This window comes from Portunus trituberculatus, chromosome 40, assembly GCF_017591435.1.
Source record: "Portunus trituberculatus isolate SZX2019 chromosome 40, ASM1759143v1, whole genome shotgun sequence".
NCBI lineage: Eukaryota > Metazoa > Arthropoda > Malacostraca > Decapoda > Portunidae > Portunus > Portunus trituberculatus.
In genome coordinates, this window is record NC_059294.1 from 15,042,604 (window position 1) to 15,065,634 (window position 23,031).

General features: G+C 42.7%; 2 long non-coding RNA genes across 2 annotated transcripts in view; one reads left to right on the top strand and one right to left on the bottom strand.

Annotated features, from left to right (window-relative positions):
- LOC123516329 overlaps positions 1 to 23,031 on the top strand; it is a 117,839-nt gene that overhangs the window by 45,069 nt on the left and 49,739 nt on the right. The window contains exon 2 of the long non-coding RNA XR_006678169.1: positions 2,719 to 2,769. This is a non-coding gene — a long non-coding RNA (uncharacterized LOC123516329). The remainder of the gene's footprint in view (positions 1 to 2,718; positions 2,770 to 23,031) is intronic.
- Positions 1 to 23,031, bottom strand: part of LOC123516328 — a 73,394-nt gene that overhangs the window by 19,394 nt on the left and 30,969 nt on the right. The window lies entirely within an intron of this gene.

Genomic DNA, 23,031 nt, shown 5'->3' on the forward strand with positions numbered 1-23,031 from the left:
AATAGTAGTGATAGTATAGTGGTGCAGTATTAAATAGCAGTAGTAATAATAGTAATAGTAGTAGCAGCAGTAGTAGTAGTAGTAGTAGTAGTATAGTATAGTACTAGTAATAGTAGTAGTAGTTGTTCTAAAGAAAATAAAAGTAGTAAAAAAAAAGAAAAAAGAGGAACACAGAGAATGAAGACTCCAACTAGTATGAAGTTTGCAAAAAGCCGAGAGACTGACGGTGACGAAAGACGAAACCTTCAGAAGCCAAGATGAATATTACCACGCCATAAAAATGCAAATGTACACCGGCATGGCAGAGGGGGAACTGAAATTTGAGGAAGTAAGGAAGCTATTAAATATACCATAATTATTATCATCACCACCACCAACAGCGATAGTTTTTTTCTCTCTCTCTCTTTTCTCCTTTCTCTGTCCTACTTACTTTCTTCTCTCTGTCTTTCCTTTATTCCTACTTTCCTTTCTTTCTTTCTTTCTTTCTTTCTTTCTTTCTTTCTTTCTTTCTTTCTTCCTTCCTTCCTTCCTTCCTTCCTTTCTTTCTTCTTTCCTTCCTTCCTTCCTTCATTCTTTCCATCTATCCATCCATACATGCTTCCTTTTTCCTTTCTTTCTTCTTTCCTTCCTTCCTTCCTTCCTTCCTTCCTTCCTTCCTGCCTTCCTACCTTACTTCCTTATTATCTTTCATCTTTCACTCCATTCCTTTCGCTTCATCTGCACTCCTCCTCTTCCTCTTCTTCCTCCTCCTCCTCCTCCTCCTCCTCCTCCTCCTCCTCCTCCTGCTCCTCCATCGTAACGTCAGGAACAGAAAAGAAAATTGTGACGATCAAGGATTACCCCAAAAATATATAAAGAATAATAAAAAAAAAGACTTAACGAGCTCCCTGCGAGGCTCTTAGTCTTTTTATTTCCCACTTAATTGAACATATTTTTCTTCTCCCCTCTTCTCTCTCTCTCTCTCTCTCTCTCTCTCTCTCTCTCTCTCTCTCTCTCTCTCTCTCTCTCTCGAATCCCTAATAGAAGTAAGAGATTCCCGTCGAAGTTTCACTCACTGTCTCACAAGTGTTCGTTCACGTGTCTCCCTTTATTGCCTTCGCGTTGACGTCCTGATTCCAATTTCAGCCTTTTTGTCTTGTTTTTATTTTGCATGTTTTTCCTTTTTTATGTCGTTTTGTCCTCTTGATTAGTCTCCCTTTCTCTCCGTCTCCCTGTCACTGTATTTGTCTGTTTGTGTGTATGTATGGATCTCTCTCTCTCTCTCTCTCTCTCTCTCTCTCTCTCTCTCTCTCTCTCTCTCTCTCTCTCTCTCTCTCTCTCTCTCTCTCTCTCTCTCTCTCTCTCTCTCTCTCTCTCTCGGGAAATCGGAACTCACCAAAATCACAGTGCATTTAAATAAACTGTCGGTGTTTCCTCACTCATCACGACCACCAGGCCACTGCCGCCACCATCCTAATCGTTATCATTACTCCCTCAACCTCCTCTACCGCCACCATCACCACCACCACCACTGCCACCACCTCCATCACCACCACCACCACCATCACCACCAGCATTGTCATCATCATCAAGACCAGCGAAATTTACGACTCAGTTTCACAGCCATAAATCTTTAGCTTGGTCGTCTTTCCCTCACAGACTTTCCTCGCTTTGCGGTAACAGTGTCTTGAATAACACCTTCCTGCTCTGCTTCTGTACCTTTGCCATTAAACTTACACATAGACTCTAGCGCTCTGTTATCTATGTACTGCTACTTCCATGTGTGTGTGTGTGTGTGTGTGTGTGTGTGTGTGTGTGTGTGTGTGTGTGTGTGTGTGTGTGTGTGTCACCGGTTTAATAGAACATGCATGTGAGAAAACGGCCTTGTATATTTATTATTATTGTTAATACCCATATTTTTTTGTCTTTTTGTACATCTCTTCCGCCTCTCTCTCTCTCTCTCTCTCTCTCTCTCTCTCTCTCTCTCTCTCTCTCTCTCTCTCTCTCTCTCTCTCTCTCTCTCTCTCTCTCTCTCTCTCTCTCTCTCTCTCTCTCTCTCTCTCTCTCTCTCTCTCTCTCTCTCTCTCTCTCTCTCTCTCTCTCTCTCACACACACACACACACACACACACACACACACACACACACACACACACAGTGATGGGCATCACAGGGGGTCTCTTAAGCAGGCCTCAGAGTTTCTGCGGAGCCTCCAGACAAAGGCTTGGGGAGGAGGAACGGCGTAGGGGGGCAGTGGGGTATAGGAGGAGAAGAGGGAGAAGGGGGAAGGTGCAGGTAATGAGGGTAAACTGAGGTAATGTTTCAGGGGCGCCAGGTAACAGCCGGCACCCATTAGTGTCACCCTGGGCCTCGGTTCCTCACAAAGCCACATTAAGGTCCCGTTTATGCTGGGGCGAAGTGATCTACGAGCCCTAATGATGACAGTGAGGCATTCGGCCCACGACTACTCTTTCGGGATATACTTAAGGACGTACCGTTTTCTTAAAATCCCATAAAGTCCTGGTTTATGGTGATTTATCCCTTTCTACTCTGCGTCTTCTGCGGGTGTGATTTTTCAGTCTTTTCATTTTCTCCTCCTGGACTTTTTTTTTTTTGTAAGGTGATGAATATTTTCTTATGGGTTTGCGTGCGCTAGAGAGAGAGAGAGAGAGAGAGAGAGAGAGAGAGAGAGAGAGAGAGAGAGAAATTCTGTACCCCCACCTTTTTCTTCCTTCCGCAGAACTTCACTTCAAGAGCACCCTGACCTCCTACCCTGTGTTTTCCTGCCTCGGTGAGTACCCACGGGACTGGCATGAGTGTTTCCACTGTCACCATTGCCTGAGTCTGACTTTCCAGAGCGATGTTTTGCAGGATTTCTTGAAGTCTTGTCTTTCAAGTTGGTTACCATTACATTCGTTTTGGTAATTGCACTTTTCTATCAGCCATATTTGATTAATTCTGCCATCATCTTTAGGGATAAAGTTTTGGAGTATATTAATTCTTTTAGTTAATGTAGTTCAAAACATTACCAAGACTGCAGCATCATTGGACCTAGACTTCAAACTTTGCACTTGAGCGACCAAACCACAATGACAAAAGAGAGAGAGAGAGAGAGAGAGAGAGAGAGAGAGAGAGAGAGAGAGAGAGAGAGAGAGAGAGAGAGAGAGAGAGAGTGAGAGAGAGAGAGAGAGAGAGAGAGAGAGAGAGAGAGAGAGAGAGAAGTGATACACGCTTCTTATTTATCTATTTCCAGCAACCCATCACAAAACACTGTTAATTTCTTCCCTACAAACTGCTCACTTGGGAAATAAAGCTTTAATAAATTCAAACCATCCGATTATTTCTTCAGATACGATTCATTCCTTCATTAGGCGCCTGCATCACTTCGGTCCTTAGGGAAATGTTGACGCCATTTTGCTACAGTTGATTGCTCCGTTGCAAACACCCGTTGGAGACTAAGAAGAGTGTTCAGTATTACTCCCCCTCCCAGCGGCGAGTGAGTAGCGCTGTGACCCCCTTCCCTGTGGAGCGGATTATTGGTAGGGGCGCGAGAGTACCGGATGTAGGGGTTGTAATGGGGAAGCCTGAGAAAATGGGTTAGTTACATTTTAAGCTCAGAAAGGGTAGTGGCTTAGTTTAGCTGAAGGCAGACGGTAGTTTTGAAAGGGAGGAAAGGGCGTGATGGGAAGATGGAAAGAGGAATTGTGTGAGTTACATTAAATTTACACAATGGAGAGTAACTGAGTTTAGTTGATGACAGATGAAAGTTGTGAATAATGGGAAATATGGACCGAAGGAAGGCGTGAGTGCTACATTTTGATAACAGATGAGAGAGAGAGCTCACTTTGAATTATCATCTCTGTTCCTGCCTTCTCCTTCTCGTGATGGTGCCAGTAAGTTTATTGCCACTGTGTGCGAGTTGTGTGCTCATAACTCGCGTGGTGTGTCGTCTTTTGCACTCTGTATAGTGAATATCAAGGAATGTGATGACAGGGAAACGTTTGGCTAAAAGCTCCGAACAAAAAAATCTTCGTGTGTAATTGATTTTAAATTTTTCCTCTTCTTTTGTCAGCTTGTGTACAATTTAAACAGCAAAAGTAATGTAGATGTAGTATCATGTAATGTACGTTTGGAATAAATGCCACTCAATACACTAAAGATATAATTCCTTTGTAAAATTACAAAAAGTGAACAACGCAGGAACGCAATAGTAAATTAAAAAGAGAAAGCACTAACATGGCGGCCCTCATTCTTCCTGTCCCCCTTTCCTGAAAAATATAGTCAATACTGGAGGATATCTTGATTCTGGACATAAATCTCTCCCCGCACATCCTCTCTCGGCGGGTAATGGAGCGTGGATGAAACTCGCGTCTGTTTACTTTGACCATAAATTAATCCTGTTATGGAAAGAGGGAAAAAAATGGAGCTGCGAGACTCGAGTGCCGCAGATCACGCTTTTAGTCGAGTTGAATTACGAGGAACTTCAAATGGAAAGGAGAAATTAGCTTAAAAAGGTCTGGGGAAAATCTCTGCTGGTAATTCGCGTTTCAAGTATTGGGATGTTCATATATTACTTCAATGTGTCCTTTATGTATAAAAAGTGGTTATCTAAGAGTCGGGATGAAAGAGGGAAATGCGCGCTATTACCACTTCCGCTAAGTAAAAAGTGCACTAAAATTTAATGATACTTTTTTTTTCTGAAATTTCGAGTCGCACGATATGAAAGAAAAAAAAATAATGTCGACTTTAAAAGCGCAAGTAGGCAATTATTGCATTCAAACCTGGTGATATAAGGACGGAATTCCCGCCTGGCTGAGTGAGGCCAAAGCAGACTAATAGTGAGCTAGTGAGCAAACGAACAGACAGATGAGTTTTGTAAAAGAAATAATCGGAACCCGTTTGTTGCCTGTGAGGAAAAGTGGAAGCGAAGAGATGGAGTGAAAAAAAATGGAACTAAATATAAGTGGAAGAATGAAAGAACGAAATAATAAATAAAGAGATAATTAAGTGAATCGATGAGTGAATATACCATAACTGATATGTCTTTGTATTGTTATAATGTTAGTAATTACATAAGTTCATGAAGACAAATAACCAAGTAAACAAAGATGAGAAAAGGAAAAAAAAAGAACATCAAAAGAAAAATCAAGGAATAATCAAAATAATAGAAGAAAAAAAAACAGTAGCAAAGGGAATCTAAACCTGCATTTCTCCCTCACGCAACAGCCAATCATTGTTAATTATCACCAAAAGTTAAACACGAAATTATAAACTTATTGGGAAAGTTGATAGTCATACCACCTCTTTCTCTTTCCCCTTCATTCCCTTTCCCTCCTTGTCTCCCTCCATCAATCCCAGCACCCCTTCTCTTGTCCCCTCCGCACCTGCTGCCCCCTCCTTCCCTAACCAGTGCATATAATCCCCCTAAATTATGAGTAATCCTACCTATTACAGCATAAGATTAAAAGATACAGAATCCAGTCTGCTTAAATGATGGATTAAATTATAAGTGATCCCAGCTATTAGGATGAAGAAGTGTTTTCCTCAGAGAGAGAGAGAGAGAGAGAGAGAGAGAGAGAGAGAGAGAGAGAGAGAGAGAGAGAGAGAGAGAGAGAGAGAGAGAGAGAGAATATAACTCCTAAAATCTCCACAAATTGATGCGCTCTTCTCTCCAAAATTAGTGTTATAATTTTGTGGTGAGTAAATGTTGAGTCTGTGTTAGTGTTTAGTCAGTTCTGAAGTTATTAAAATGTAGTTAGTGTTGAGCCAGTGTGATGTTAATGGTGAGAACGTTAAGGTAGTGTTGAGTTAGGGAAAGTGTTTAGAAGTTTGTCATAATGTATTACACTTCTCTAGTTAATAAGATTCTCCATCGTCAGTTTACGTAATAAAGTCTGGAATTTCTATCGCTAATACTCCTATTTATTTATTTTTTTCCATTTATTTATTTCCTTCATATATTTCGTGCTGATATTTCTCGTCTCGTTGGCAGGATCACATTAGAATAACCCGCCTTCCTCAACATTTGTAAATCTTCTTTTCTTTTCATCTTTCATTTTTCTTTCCCTTCTCCAAGACACCATCAGTTTACCGCGAAGTCAGCGTTTGTCTTATTAAGGAAAGAAGCTGCGATCCTCTTACTGTCTCCCCGCAGCATTTATTTCGGGACCAAGTCATTGTTTGAATCATTTTACCTTGAAGACTTTAAATGATTGATATTTCGCGATCGCGGGCAACAGAGAAGCATTTTGTCTTGATAAATAGCGGTGGTACCAAAACAAACTGGATGTGCTAAGCTAGTTTTTGGTTGGTTTTAAATGTGGTGTCACGTTGCTAGATAGAATGTGTGTGTGTGTGTGTGTGTGTGTGTGTGTGTGTGTGTGTGTGTGTGTGTGTGTGTGTGTGTGTGTGTGTGTGTGTGTGTGTGTGTGTGTGTGTGTGTGTCCTTGGCTGCCGCGTTGGAATGTGGAGTAAATGTAAGACTCCTGGTACTTGCTGCTCATAAGAGATGTGGACGCTTTGAATGTTTGTAGGTTGTCATCTTTAGCATCGTCTTATGTTATTACCATGTACTTCAGAGAGAGAGAGAGAGAGAGAGAGAGAGAGAGAGAGAGAGAGAGAGAGTTATGACCCACAGCTAAAGGGATAAAGAGCTAAAGGAGGGAGGAGATGGCATCGGTCTTGTGCAGTGACGGAGATGGAACAGAGTTTAATGCCACCACCACGACTACCACCACCACCACTACCTTTCTTTTTCTTCATCGCTCTTTCGCCGAAACCCCATTGCTTGACAGACCCTTCCTCATCATTCTTTGTTGTATTTTGCCAAGTTTCTCTTACTTCCACCTACGAATGTGTATTATCAGAGAGAGAGAGAGAGAGAGAGAGAGACTTTTCACAGGTATATTTTTTCATGAGTCTCTTATGTATCAAGTGACAGTGGTGCTTCTCTTCTCCAGGTCCTTAGTCCTCAAACTCTTCCAGCTCTTCGTAAAGGGTTTTCATAAGGCTTTGTACGCACCTGGGTACACGCCAGGTGAAGGGGGTGAAATCTCAGGTAGATTAATTAACTCTTCGTACTTACCTAACTGTTCATCACATCTTAAATTCCTTCTATATTCTGTCTTCCTTTCCTTGCTATTCTTTATCTCCTCATGTGCTTCTTTTGCTTGTCTTTCTCTCTTTGCTATCATTTATGTTAGTACTGTGATGTTATCAGAAACGATGGATGTGCTAGTGCTTATTACGTTAGTTCTTCGTATTAATTCTTTGTTATGGTATTAGTGTGTCTTCTTACTACTTTTCTGCAATTTAAGAACACATTTTATAATAACCATCATGTGTCTTGCCAGAACTACATTGCACAGTTTTCTTTCTCTCACTCAAATTGCCCTTCTCTCCAAAAAAAAAAAAAAAAAAAAAAAGCCATTCTCAGCTGTTCTTGTGTCACTATGCAAGTTAAAATTCAAAATATAATGTCCCCAACAATCATGACATGAAATTCCTAAAACTACATTTGTATTTTTCATGTTCCTTTCTTTGCCTCCTCTCTCTCTCTCTCTCTCTCTCTCTCTCTCTCTCTCTCTCTCTCTCTCTCTCTCTCTCTCTCTCTCTCTCTCTCTCTGCTCAACACTCCTCCTCTCTGCCTCTGACCCTTTCCTCTCCGCCCCCTGTCCCTCTCTTCCCGCCCCTATCTCCTCTTCAGAGCCATAAATAAACATAAGTCACCGAGCTAAACAGATTGGTTAGCGGAGGAGATCATTATTCCAAGATTAATGAGGAGCGCTTCTTCCCGTCTCCCTCCACAACCTGACGGGCGGCCGGAAAACCTGACGAAATTAATGGGCGGGGCGAGGGAGCGCGCCGATTGGAGCGTTTTCCGCGGTTCATTTGTTAGTGAAGTGCAACAGAGCGGTGAAGCGGGGAAGTTGCATCTCCAGGAGGGAAGAGGAGAACCTGATTTATTTCCCGCCCCGAGAGTGAGACGTGCTCAAGGGAAAGGCTCACCCCCTGATGTGATCCACAAGGGTAGAGGTGAGGGCGAGGGGGCAGCGACCCTTCTGCCCTTTCCGTACGGGAGAGATTCCTGTGTCCCTTGCTGGTGAAGCAGTGTATTGCATTTCAGTGAAGTGCACCCCGCCCCTCCCCTCGTCATTACGCGCGTGACGGATAGCACAGGTGCCTCGATCGCATGAACACGTTTACCGAACGATTCACACACCGTTTGGAAAGTCTTCTGAGAAGTATGTGGAACTATGAAAAAACGTTGAGATGTTTCTTGTAACTCGAATTTCAAGTAACTGTAAAATTGTGTAACTGTCTTCTCAAGTTTCCGAAGGTCTTTTATGTTGATTATTACTAAATTTACTCCATTTTTATGATGAACCTAAAAAAAAGAGCAAAAATATGTTTTTCTCCACATAAATTCTGGCGGTTGCCCTCACGACCCAGCGAGTGGCCTGAGCAGTGGCCGAACTTTTATAATCATCCAACCAATGAAGAACGTGACGTCCGAATAACTGAGAAACAGGTTACTGTGCTCTTTTGCCGGCAGCACCGTACAATTTGTTGCTGCTCCTTGGCACGAGAAGTGTAACATGTTTTCTGGACTGAATACTTTTGTATAATGAATGGAAAGTTGTTGCGTGCTCATGTCGTATCGGTTATTCCTTCAGGCGAAACATCTTGTAGTGAAGCAACAACATTTACAGAAGTCACATACCACAAACGGCTGACATGTTATGAAAATTGAAATTGAAAACTCAGTGATTAAGCTGCAAGAAGAGTTAAAAGTTTAAAATGTTACTTAGGGCAAATTTTGTATCAAGGTACATATTTGAGCTTAGTAAATATATATGTACATAATTTTGATTTACCTTTTGAAATGTATATAACTATCCAATCGGAGAGGAAGTATGGGGCCTTGCGTGGTTGCTTGCCAGTGTCTGTGCTTGCATCGACTTGGCATCTTTTCTCAACATATCACTGAATGACATCATGTGATCTGAGTCATACCTTGATGATATGGTGGCATTATATTCATTAGATTAATCCTCCTTCGTGCCAAAGTAAGTAATATCACCTACGAAACATTATTATCATATTAGTAACGAGGAATTGGTCTCGAAAAAGAAATATCAATAGATGAATAACAAAACATTACAATCCTGCTTGCTCTTTCGTGTGTTTTTAATCAGGCGTGTCCTTATTCTTTCCGGGAACAATTTTGTGAAAGGTTTCACTGATAAGAAACACAAGAGGAAGAATAACAAAATCTTGGAAGCTTTGATCAATGAGAGATGGGGGAAACGGAAATAAGAGTCAGAAATAGAGGCAGGAGGAGAGCAAAAGTCTTAGCGTTTCTGGGAAGGAGTAAGCTATCTAGATGAAAGTGATTTTTTCAGCTCGTCTGGACTACCTGACATTAATTACATTAAGGTCGAATTAAGCTTCGTCAGGGGACGAGGAGGAGGGAGGAGGTGAGTCTGGCAGCTGCTGCCAGTCAATTAATATATTTTAAAGGAAATTTGGAAAACTATTAAGGAAATTACTGACGTTACATTGACCGGCGGAAAGTGCAGAAGTTTTCTTTACGCCAAAAACTCTAGACTCTCTTAAGGAAACACTCCCGCGATACTTTGCGGACGGTGAGCAATACCGAAAATGAAAGAGCATCAGACAGCAGTTAATCTTCTTAAGCTGCTGCGGCGTCGCTCCCCAACCCCACCGTAAACCTTGTGCCCGGGACGCCAATATTGACGTGACGCACTTCTCTTTGCCTTTGGACCGACGACAAGGGCTGCCAAATTAATGGAGTCAGGTGAAATAGGGGATAAAGTCGACTCTCAATTCCTCACGAAGATTTACAGCGGGTGATACGAGGAAGCCGTTGTAGTAATTACTAGGAAGGAAAAACACCCGTGAGTGACATTAAGAAGAGGAACATTTGATTTGGTGGAAAGGTTGCTGGTGATAAAAATGAAACAAAACATATGTTATGAGAAGGTCAGAGTGAATATGATGACTGAGCTCGTCTGTGGGTAGTGTTAAACCTGTCGCTCCGCCCTTCACACACACACACACACACACACACACACACACACACACACACACACACACACACACACACACACACACACACACACACACACACTTCAAAATCACGATCTCGACCCCAAATCTGAGTAGAGGAACAGACGAACATCTAGTTTAGTCAGCGTTTAGCGAGGATGCAATGACGGTAGAGGAATGGAAGATGGGAGATTGGAGGAGATAGGAAGGAGGTAAGAAGATAAGTCGGGGGGAGTGCAGGGAGGGGGGCAGGAAGCATAACAGGGGAAGGAAGGCAGGGGGCACGTCCGGGAGGGAAGGGGGGAAGGGTACATGCGGTAATGAGACCAATGCGGACAAACGAGGGCGGGAGGCGGCCATTAGGGTGAGGCATGCCTGGTACTTTAAGCTGATGACGACCATACATCACCAGACGAGCGGTGGCGGAGGCTGGCCGCTGGAATCGTTGAGTTGCTCTTTATTGCCACGACCTCTGGTAACCACCCACTCCTCTCCCGCTACTCATCTTTTACTTACGCTCTTTTGTTGCCTCCTCGATGTCGTCTTTCTTGTGGACCTTCTCGCTTTCATGCTCATCCACATTGTTCCTACTCCTCCTGTTCCTCCTCCTCCTCCTCCTCCTCCTCCTCCTCCTCCTCCTCCTCCTCCTCCTCCTCCTCCTTTACATGGGTATAGCCTCGCCTTTTCCTTTTCCACGGCGTCGTTTTGATATTGTTTACGATGCCAAAATCAGTCAATCAATCATTCATTTAGTCAGTCATTAATTTCTCCTCCTCCTCCTCCTCCTCCTCCTCCTCCTCCTCCTCCTCCTCCTCCTCCTCCTCCTCCTCCTTCCCTACTCAAAAATGTCTCACCTCTCGATCAAGTGAAAACCAGATATTTTTTTCCTCAACATTCACGTCAAAATAATAGTATCCTTTCTCGATAAATGTCATGAAAGTACAAGATCCTTCCTTAAATGATGTATCAAAATCCTCGTTCTGTATTTTCAGCTAACATTCAGTAGCTTATATAATAATATTCACCTCGCACGATTTAATACTTTGCATTAATTTACACGCTGAGGATGCAGTTTCGGAAATAAGAGATGCAAAATATTAAATCACGTTATGTAAATGTGCTGCAGCTTGGTTTTGAACTGTTCAGGTGTTACATTATTATTTCCCTTACACACACACACACACACACACACACACACACACACACACACACACACACACACACACACACACACACACACACACACACACACACACACACACACACACACACACACACACACACACACACACACACACACACACGAGTTAGGGTGTTGATCGGCGCCTCAACAGCATATAGATTTCCGTTTAAGCCTGGACGAGGACTTTGTTCAAATGTCAGAAGGAAAGGATGGAGAGAGGCGAGGGTGAGGGAAGAGAGAGAGAGAGAGAGAGAGAGAGAGAGAGAGAGAGAGAGAGAGAGAGAGAGAGAGAGAGAGAGAGAGATTCACTTTCACTGTTTCACTTTCAAGATCGTGTAAGCAACGCCTGGTTATCCTTATTATATTACATTACATGCGTTGTTCTACTTAAGAGAAAGATTATATATACGATTATACATTACGAAAGAATATAAAGAAATGCAAACATTGGCATTTACTCCTTACTGAAGAAATAGGACAAAAAAGAGGAGAGGTAAGAAAATTAGTTTAGGAGTCTCTCAGCGTGTGACTGAGCAAAGTATGAATTATTGAGATGAGTTGAAAATTCATACAATGCAGTGTGGAGAGAGAGAGAGAGAGAGAGAGAGAGAGAGAGAGAGAGAGAGAGAGAGAGAGAGAGAGAGAGAGAGAGAGAGAGAGAGAGAGAGAGAGAGAGAGAGAGAGAGAGAGAGAGAGAGAGAGAGCTCCATCCACCACAATCACCGCAACAAGCACCTCCACCACTCACAAGCAACACCACCACCACCACCACCAGCATACCAGTTCCCTGTATTGGCCCCGTCCTTCGTCGCCTCCCGCGGGGCCGGCAACAGTGTGCCACAAATTATATTCAGGACAGCAACCGTAATTTGCATCTTGGTCGACGCACGCAAGGCAGACTGTCTCCCACCTCAATTTAAGGATTGTCACAGGCGACCACCAGCACGCACTCGCACACACACACACACACACACATACACACACACACACACACACACACACACAGAGAGAGAGAGAGAGAGAGAGAGAGAGAGAGAGAGAGAGAGAGAGACATGCATTAATAAAGAAAAATGTTAATTGACAGACTTATCTAGTCATCAGATAACAACACTGACGCTGAAGAGCACTGTCATACCTCTTACAATAGAGGAGGAGGAGGAGGAGGAGGAGGAGGAGGAGGAGAAGGAGAAGGAGGAAAAGGAGGAGGAGGAGAAGGAGTTGAAGGAGGAGGAGGAGAAGGAGGAGAAGGAGGAGGAGGAGGAGGAGGAGGAGGAGGAGGAGGAGGAGGAGGAGGAGAGAAAGATGAAGAAGCATTCATCATTATAGGGAAACCTTTTGTAATTAGCAGAAATACAAATTTGTATAAATTAAGGAGAATAAATGTAAAGGAATCAACAACAGAGAGAGAGAGAGAGAGAGAGAGAGAGAGAGAGAGAGAGAGAGATACGACTCTATGCTGCATCTAAAGAAGAAACTAGAGACCCAAGCTGACACATACAAGACAACAACTATACTCCCTGAGCGAAACTTTGCGTTGTTTTTTGGCTTGCTTGGAACTCTCGTCTCTTTTCTTCGTCGCCTCCAAGCGTCAGCCAACACTATGTGCCTAAAAGAGCAGCAATTATTCCCCTCAAAGGTCAAGATGAACGCCTTTATTGAGCCACTCGTGTGTGTATATGTGCTTATAGTGTGTGTGTGTGTGTGTGTGTGTGTGTGTGTGTGTGTGTGTGTGTGTGTGTGTGTGTGTGTGTGTGTGTGCGCGTGCGATGTGTGTTTGCTGTGGGTATTTCTTTTACTCTTGTCTTGTCATTTTTTTTTTTTAATCCTTATGTGTACACGTACACGTCACACACACACACACACACACACACACACACACACACACACACACACACACACACACACACACACACACACACACACACACACACACACACACACACACACTAATGTAATGAACAATAATTCAAGAGAAACAAAAGCTTTTCAACCTATTCGCTCTCCTCCCCCTCCTCCTCCTCCTCCTCCTCCTCCTCCTCCTAATTGCTGCCAACAAGCTGCCCTGACACAGGAAGCCTCGTGGGACCCTTGGAGAGGAAGCTGTTATCCTGTCGTGCATTAGCGAGATGTAATTTCGTCCTAAACCTTCATTGTTCCTATGACGCTCCTCACACTCCCGCGGCGTCTCCTCCAGCATAAAACCACTACCACCACCACCGCCGTCGCCACCACCACCACTAAAGCCACTAACACCGCCACCGCCGCCGTAACTCTCTCGCCCCGCAACAAACGCTGAAGCCCAAAAATAACATCCAAATAACTTGAGAAACGGTGACTGTGAAGTGAAAGGCTGCTTTGTGAGGCGAATTCAACCCTTCTCGCTCCACCACTCTCTCCCTCTCCCTCCCTCTCTCTCTCTCTCTCTCTCTCTCTCTCTCTCTCTCTCTCTCTCTCTCTCTCTCTCTCTCTCTCTCTCTCTCTCTCTCTCTCTCTCTCTCTCTCTCTCTCTCTCTCTCTCTCTCTCTCTCTCTCTCCTTGTCCTGTCTCGCGGCTCCTTGTTGCCTCGGTGGGAGTGTTGGGAGGGTAATGGTAGCTTTGCGTGGAGGAGGAGGAGAAATGAGAGTGGTTGTGGCAGGAGGAGGCAAATTAGGCACGTCTGCATTCGCTTAGTGAAAAAAGAAGGAAAACATTGGAGAGCGGCTACAGTTACTTTAGCAAATATTAAGTAGTGACCTCGTCTTGTAGTGGTTAGTGTGTATGTAAACGTTAATATGTGATCATTACGCCGTTAAAGCGTGTTCCAAAGATAGAAGTAATGGTGGTGTAGATTAATAAAGAAAATACCAACGATGACTAATTATTAGACTCCACTGAATGACTCAGAAATTATGAAAACATGTTGATACATTTTTTGTGGTGTCCATTTTATGCGGTCTTTGTTAGCAGGCAGAGTGCAGGCTTGAAATTAATTAAAACAGTCCAATTGCTATCGTTCGCTCGTTTACTTAGTGGCGCACAACCTCAGTTACGTGGGATAATTGTATCACATGATCAGGTAATATAACAATTGACTTCATTTACTGGAATGCAATGACGACCATTGAAACCTGAACACGATAGGCATTCCGCACACCGGCAAGTGCTTCAAACCCAACTCTGTGTTATCCACTCGACCACGCCGCCTCCATCGCCGTCTGTATTGACGAGGGGAGCGCTGCGGCCAGCAGGGACGTCAGCAGCTATTGTTGTTACTGATACTTGTGTTCCTACTATTATTACTACTATTAGTATTATTACTCTTGTTGTTAATACTACTGTCACGGCCGCTGCTGCTGCTGTTAGTGACATTTAGTGCTACTACTAACTCTGTTGTTGCTGCTCTGTTGGTGTTGTTTTTGTTGTCGCTGCTGCTGCTGCTGCTGCTGCTGGTGTTGTTGCTACTGCTTCTGCTGCTTCTGCTGCTGCTGTTGTTGCTGCTGCTGCCGCCACTACCACTACTACTACTGCTACTGCTACTGCTACTGCTACTGCTACTGCTACTACTACTACTACTACTACTACTACTACTACCACCACTACTGCTGGTGCTGCTGCTACTACTACTACTACTACTACTACTACTACTACTACTACTACTACTACTACTACTACTACTACTACTACTACTACTACTACTACTACTACTACTACTACTACTACTACTACTACTCACTAGTTTTAGTTCGGTTATAACTTAACAAAATATTTGGATGAAAAAGAAGGTACTGAAAAAATTATAAGAATTCAGATTTTAATACATTGTATTGTAATGATGTTATATGTAAACTATGCGAACTAGTGAAGGATAACTAAGGACAGAGGGAACAGCGTGGACGTGCTCTGTTGTTGAAACATGCATACTAGTCTAGAACGCTCGCCAGTGAAGGAGACTGAATCTCTGATGGCTAATGCAGATGGCGTCACGTCACCTCGGCCCCCGTGACGAACACACATGGAGATCTCAGCCTCACGCTCACCACTCTGACACGCGCTTATGTAATCACCGAACCTGCTCTCACACTCGCAAACACACACACACACACACACACACACACACACACACACACACACACACACACACACACACACACAAAGCTATATCTGTTATTTCTGCCTCAGTGACTCAGCCCATTCCACGCACGCATTACTTATTTCACACACTCGTAACCTGTTTCACTCACCTGGTACTGCAATCCCACCCCTAATCAGTTCCTCTCGCACGAATGGACACAACTTATTTTATGCACAATCTGTTATCCTGACTTGTCTAGATTACATTTCCTTACATTCCAGTGCACTCTGATCTACAAACAAAGTAGCATTCATCCACACCACTCACTCCGCACCCCTGTATGTGCTGACCCCATCACGAGTCCACACCTACACTCCCATGGTTGCATCCTGAGTCAGAGCAAGTAATGTGTGGATGCGTGGGTGTGTGTGAGTGACATGCTGTTTATTGCACACAGAGGGTCATCCACCCTCTGTGATGTGTGTCTTAAAATTCACGGGCGGCTCGGGTCGTGTCTTCTCACTCTGAGACGTGACTGGGCATCTTGTGTGTGTGTGTGTGTGTGTGTGTGTGTGTGTGTGTGTGTGTGTGTGTGTGTGTGTGTGTGTGTGTGTAATGATAATAATAATAATAAACGGTTTATTCAGGCATAAGCAGCTCTGGAGCTGAAAATATATACTTTACAGAGGGAAATATCCTAATATTACACACTTAAAATCACATACATAGACTGTGTGTGTGTGTGTGTGTGTGTGTGTGTGTGTGTGTGTGTGTGTGTGTGTTACCCTACGGAGCGAGCTCATAGCTTCTTGGGAAGGGAGACCAGGCACACACCACACACCGGGACAACAAGGTGCTGTCGTCAGAGGACATGGTATAATAAGATTCATCAACACTTTTCATTATTTGAAACCTGCTTTCAGGAACCTGCATGTTTCTTCTCTCTTTCAATAGTGTCATTCCTTGCTTACTGAAAGATTCTGTTGGATGTTATTCTTTTCTTATTATTATTATTTTTCTCCTGACTTTTTTGCCTCATTAAGTTTTCTCTTTGATTTGTTTTGCTTCTGTTCTGTGTTAAAAAGTTTATTAAGCTCATACTCAGTTACCTTTGTCTTATATTGCATATTCCTTCATCTCTTCCTAAGATGAAATCTTTTGAATATTCATGTCTGAGAGCATTCTTTTGTTCCTCGTTTTCTCTACAGATTCCTCAAATTCTTTTGTCAAGATAGAGTTCATTGTTTTTGTATCGTCTTCATCAACACTTTGAGCCTCTGACGTTTTATTTTTCACGTTAAAATTCACCTCTGTTTTTTCCTCATTTCATGTGTTTCCTTGAGAATTGACTTGTTGTTTTGTATTATTTAGTTGTTGGTTTGAAGTTTATTATTATTCATTTTATTTTATGCATTTGTTCATTATATTTCATTTTATTTTTCTTATTTATTTATTTATTTTAGAATATCATGTTCTTTATAGTATACTTCTCATCTAATATGAAAACGCTTTATATCCACTTAAATCTTTAGGTACTTTCACACCTTACTACGAATTTACGAATCTATTTTTACCTTTTATAAAATCATTATATTTTTTTCAATAATTTATAATATTATTCATATTCCGGCTTCCTCACTTCACCTCTGAAATCTAGGTACATGCCCTCCATGGTTAGGTAAAGAAACCTTACAAGATGATGAATATACCTGAAAAGTGCGAGAGAAGAGAGTGAGTTCTCCTAATTCGTGGAAATGCGAAACCGGTCTGGCGCCCCTCGTCCGTGAAGCACCGCGCGGGCTTCTTAATGACCCCACATCTTGGTAATTATTCTTTTCCCCGCCACCTGAAGCCCACCTGATCTTGGGAACACTGGCGCGGCGCGAGAAAATTATGGCGCACACGAGATGGAGTAAAGGAAAGGAAGGGAATGTTAGGGAGAGAGAAGGAGAAAGGAAGAAAGAAAAATCACGAGGACAGAGAAGGGTAAAGAGAGTGAAATATGGATGAAAAAAATAAACGTAGTGAGAGGAGGGAACTTAATAAGGAGAAAAGGAAATGAAAGGAGGAGTTAAAAATGAGATATAAGTAAAAAGCGGAGATTGGAAGGGGTAAAACTGTAAGACAGACAAATAAGAAGGAGGGAGTCAGAAGGAAAGAGATGAAAGAGAGAAGAGAAAAATGAAACAGCAACGAAGATGAGCAACACACCTTAGGAAAAATAAAGAAAAACGGAAACTCAAAACAGAGAGATGAAAAGGTAGAAACGAAAAACGATGAAGAATGTATAGAATATTTGGAAAGACTAAGACACCAAGAAACTTATTAAAGGATTGCACACACAAATACACTGATAAATGAGATGCACAGTGACTATTAGAATATATACAGGCAGATACAATGAACACAAAACTGAATGGAAGAAAAAAAATTGTTAGGTTGACAGAGAAACAGAAAAAAATAAAACAAAATACACATAATAAAAGAATAAGGAAATAAAGAACTGCTTGAGAGAGAGAGAGAGAGAGAGAGAGAGAGAGAGAGAGAGAGAGAGAGAGAGAGAAAAATTTCCTCTATTTGCAAGGAAGTGTCTCTTACCGAAGACTTTTATGAAGGGTGTTTTGTGAATCAGCTTGAGGAGGAGGAGGAGGAGGAGGAGGAGGAGAAGGCGCCATGACCTTTCTCCGCCCCCCTTCTAATGAACACAAGGAATAACGAGACCCAAACCAAGCAGCTGTGGTTGACTGGTTGGGCAATTACCGCGGGGTCGATGAGCAGGAGGAGGAGCAGCAGGAGGAGCAGGAGGAGGAGGAGAAGCAGCAGGAGGAGGAAGGGGAGGAAAGTTGGCAAAGAGAAGGGAAATTTGGAAAACTGGAGGAGGAGGAACCGTAGATTAGCTAAATGGAAGAGTCGAATAGAAGGGAAATAAAAGCCAGTGAGGAAAAATGTGCAAGTGGAAGGGTGGGTAAAGGAAGGAAGGAGGGAACATGCTGACAGGAAGGCACAGGGACAGAGAGAAAGGTCGTGTGTTGTGGAGACTATATCATTATTATTATTTAGTAGTAGTAGTAGTAGTAGTAGTAGTAGTAGTAGTAGTAGTAGTAGTAGTACGTAGCAGTAGTAGTAGTAGTAGTAGGAGTAGTAGTAGTACGTAGTAGTAGTTGTTGTAGTAGTAGTTGAAGTATTTTTTGTTGTTATTATTGTTATTGTTATTACCGTTACATGTTGTTATTTCAACAAATCACTTGTGTGTATGTGTGTGTGTGTGTGAGAGAGAGAGAGAGAGAGAGAGAGAGAGAGAGAGAGAGAGAGAGAGAGCATGATATTCCTTTCTCTCTCTCTCTCTCTCTCTCTCTCTCTCTCTCTCTCTCTCTCTCTCTCTCTCTCTCTCTCTCTCTCTCTCTCTCTCTCATTTTCTGTCCTCTTAACAGTTTTCCATATCCTCCCCTTTACTCCTCCCCTTCACCCTTTCCCCTGTCTCCCTTTCTCCCTCCCCTTCTCTCGCCAATGTACTGTAAGCTTCCTTCAAATTAAAGGCCATTTTTCTAACATCTGAGAGTTAAGAGCAAAGTTTACTCGGCAGTTTTATCAAGGCTCAGTTAATCAACCTTATATGCGGGGGACGAATACAGCAGGAGGAGTTTTACTGATGAACTGAGAATAATGGATGTGTGTGTGTGTGTGTGTGTGTGTGTGTGTGTGTGTGTGTGTGTGTGTGTGTGTGTGTGTGTGTGTGTGTGTGTTGGGTTGAAGGGGGGGTAGTTGGGTGTGTGTTTGAGGGGGAGTGATGTTGTTTGAGGGACTATGTGTGTGTGTGTGTGTGTGTGTGTGTGTGTGTGTGTGTGTGTGTGTGTGTGTGTGTGTGTGTGTCAGACAGACTTATAGATAAGATGGTAGATAGATAGTTAGACAAAAAGACAGACAGACAGGCAGGCAGATAGACAGACAGACAGACAGGCAGGCAGATAGACAGACAGACAGACAGACAGACAGACAGACAGACAGACAGAAAAAAGGACAGAGAAACAGAGACGGAGAAACAATAGAGAGAATGATAGATGGATAGTTAGATAGACAGACAGAGAAACAGAGACGGAGAAACCCCTTTTTAAATGCAGCTTTAGGGTGAACGTTCGAATTAATGGAAATCAATGCCACTATTTGGAGATCGTGGGTGTCGAGTTGTCAATATCACACGTTCTGTTGTGTTCAGCCTTCTCTTCTCGTGTCCTCATTTCATGTATATAGAAACCAAATGAAAAAAAATAATAGAAGCAGCGAAAGAAAAGAAAAGACACTTAAAAAAAATGAAAAAGATGGCGAAGGTGGAAAATATAAGATTATAAAAAGAAAACTTATCCTTTTAACGTAAATTTTCGTGCCAAGTTGAACGAGTCCATAAAACAAAAGCGTGATAGGAAACTGACATACTCGCACAGTCTTTCCCTCTCTTCATCACCCTTATTAGCAGTATTATTTTTTAAGACAATGGAAATATCTTTACCCTCATTTTCTTTCTTTTCTTTTTTGCACTTAATGGACAGAAGCAGAGGCAAACACCTCACGCCACTTAAGGTAATCACCTCCTGATGTCTGCACTTTCTCGCACCCTTACATGCAACACCCTCCCTTTCCTCCTCTTCCTCCTCCTCCTCCTCCTGCTCCTCCTCCTCCTCCTCATCCTCATCCTCATCCTCCTCCCCTCCCTCTTCCAGCTAATCTACCTCTGCTCCCTCAACACTCCTCTTTTCTTCCTTTCTTCCGCCCACCCTCACTCTTTCCCTCCCTCGGCGCCTCTTCTCCCGCGCCCTCTGGATACAGGTGGTGTGACTAATTACTTCAAGTGCTTGCCATCCCCTCTTTTTTTCCCATCTCCCTCCCTCCCCCCCTTCCATCGCCCTCCCTTCCTCCCTTCCTCTCCCTCAGAACCTGAACGGGAGAGAAAACAAAAGCCTGCACTATTAAAAAAAAAATGTTTCCCTCTAGTGGGCGTGGTTGGGCGTTGGCGGCTCCTCGGCTCCTCGGTGGTGGCGGTGGTAGTGATGGTGGTGTTGGTGGTAGGTGGTGGTGGTGGTGGAGTTTATGGTGAAGGTGGATGAAGGCAGAAATTTTAACCTCAACTTTTGTATGAGTTTCTCTATCTAATTTTTCTGGGTATTTTTTTTTTAAATGTACTGAAAACTTTGCTAGATATTCAATCAACGTGTTTGTTGTAAGCTTTACCTTTAGGAATTATATTGAAATTTTGCACAACATCATTTTCTCAAACTAAGAAGGAATTACAACACAGAAAATATCAAGAAGCCAAACGATTCAAGGAAATAATGAAAGAAGGGGAGAGTGATCGAAATTATGACACTTCAAAACTTAGGATCTTTATTTGGAACCCAACTTTTTGATACCTTACGTAGTCTGATTTTCCTAGAACATATAACGAATCCTACTTTTTGATACCTTTTTATTTCGTTGTCAGACTCCGTAGCTAATTTTTCTTCTCAATTATGTGGTTATATAATTGACCGGCTGATTGATTGATTAAGTGAGTGATTTGGCGTAAGAACAACATCGTCAAATGGTGCCGGAAAACCGCGTGAGGAAGACCTTTTCGGTGATGTTATGGTATAGTTTGCGCTCAATATGTAGTGGTAGCGTTTTCTTCAACTCCCTTGTTTCAGTAAGAGGACGGCTTATGTTGTGGGCAACTTCTTAATTTTTTGAGTGGTGGAACTTGCAATATCAGTTTGAATTTTTTTTATGGTACGAAAAATTGTAGCTGAAAACGAAAGCTTGTCAGTATTAATAGTTCTGGAGGCAAAACTGTACATAAAGAATTTTAGAATTTTCATTTTGCTGAAGTTATAACGAGCGTGAATACAAGACTAGTGAACTCCTTTACTGGTGAAATGGAAACTCAAGGTAATATTAAGAAGGAAAAATAATCATTAACACCATTATTCAAGTTCATGCAGAGGCCTCTTATGGCCACGGATACTTTAGATTTTCATTTGCATTCATAAGTGAAGACCAAGACAGAACTGTAAGCATTTCTTTCTTCAAGAAGCGATGCAGAGAAAACGCTGTTGTATTGAAAATATAAGAGTATAGGATTGTTCTTTTTCTCTGTATTAGAAATTAGTTCGTTACATTTTCTTGTCAATATCATCATCATCATCATCAGCAGCAGCAGCAGCAGCAACAACAACAGCAGCAGCAGCAGCAGCACCGTCGTCAAGAGTTTCTTCTTTTTCTTTATCTTCTTCTTTTCTTCTTCTTTTCCTCCTAATCCTTCTAATTCTTCTTTCTCTTCCTTTCCTTTCTTTTACATATCTATACCTGTCGGGAAGCGCGGCCCGCATGGCTCCTGTGCTGGCCTGGGTGCCCCTCCCACCTGGCGCCAGATGCAGGCCAGGTGGGCACGCGGCGGCGCTCTATAAATACCGAGTGTTACCTCAGAAGGGGAAGGACACGAGAGCCTCAGGTGTTGGGTGTCCCTCGAGTCACTGTGGGGGGAGAGGTGGGCAAGGTGGAGATTTCAGTTTTACTTTTAAAATGTTTGTTGCGAAATTTATTGCTCCAGGAAGAAGAAAATATGTTGAGGGAGAGTTGTAACAATGATAAGACTGGTCATTAGATATTATTAGAGGTGGTGGTGGTGATGGTGTTGGTGGTGTTTTTCAGTATTATACTTGCACGATAGGATTTCTCTCCGCTACGTTGCAGCAGAGTGTTGTTATCGATGCAGTTGGTCACCACGTGCAGTCCTGTGGCTCGTGGCCAAATACTCCCGTTTGCAGGAGGCGCCTTGTGCGAGTAGCAAAATAACCATGTAACCTCATAAAACTAACTGAAGAGCATTTCTGTACGTCTTGTAAGTAGTGATGCTTACATTCTGAGGTGATCTTCAGTAATCTTTCATCAAGTGAATTCTTTTCCTCACATAAATTATAGAGACCAAACAGTGTATGGCGGTGCACAGGAAATATCGGTCAGGTGGAGTATTTTTAACACGGCGAGGGACGTGGGGATCTGAAGTTGCCTTGCCTCGCTAATAATGCCTATACCTTTTGTTCTTTGATTTCAAACACAGCAGGAATGTTACTGGAGCTGTGGCAAAGTACAAATGAAACTTTACAATTCTTTTATTGTCTCCCATTTTTCATAGGTTATCATCTGGTAATCTGTGTGATATCACTGGCATTTTGATTATAATGATTATTATCATGTGGTATTTCATTATGCCTCAGTTCTTTTTTTTCCATGTCTTGTCCCGCGGTTATGTAACAAACTGTCAACGTGCTCGAAGAATAAACATATGCTGATGCACTCTCTGGCGCATGAACGCCGACTGGGGCAACGCTTTAACCCTTCACCAAGCTCTACTGTTCATGCAGCACACAAATGATGATGTGAGGAGCGGATTGATCGATCCTTTGTCGTGAGTGATGCAGTTCTGTGCCTGTGACTGGCTACCTGTCTCGTGCAGCATGGCGGGTCTGGCGCTGACCCTTTGCTTGTGGCGCCTCGGTCTCATTGAAAACACTTAATTCCTTTCCAGATTGACTAATTACTATTGAATGCTCGTTCCTCATGAATTTGAAAGGTGTCCAGAAGGTTGCCTATGTATTAACTCTCACTGCAATCTTTTTTAATCGTGTACAGTGATTATCATTATTTGTATGTCCAACATATAATCGCAGAGTTGTCTTGTATTATTTCAGTCCTTTTCCATATTGTAATGTTACGGGTTT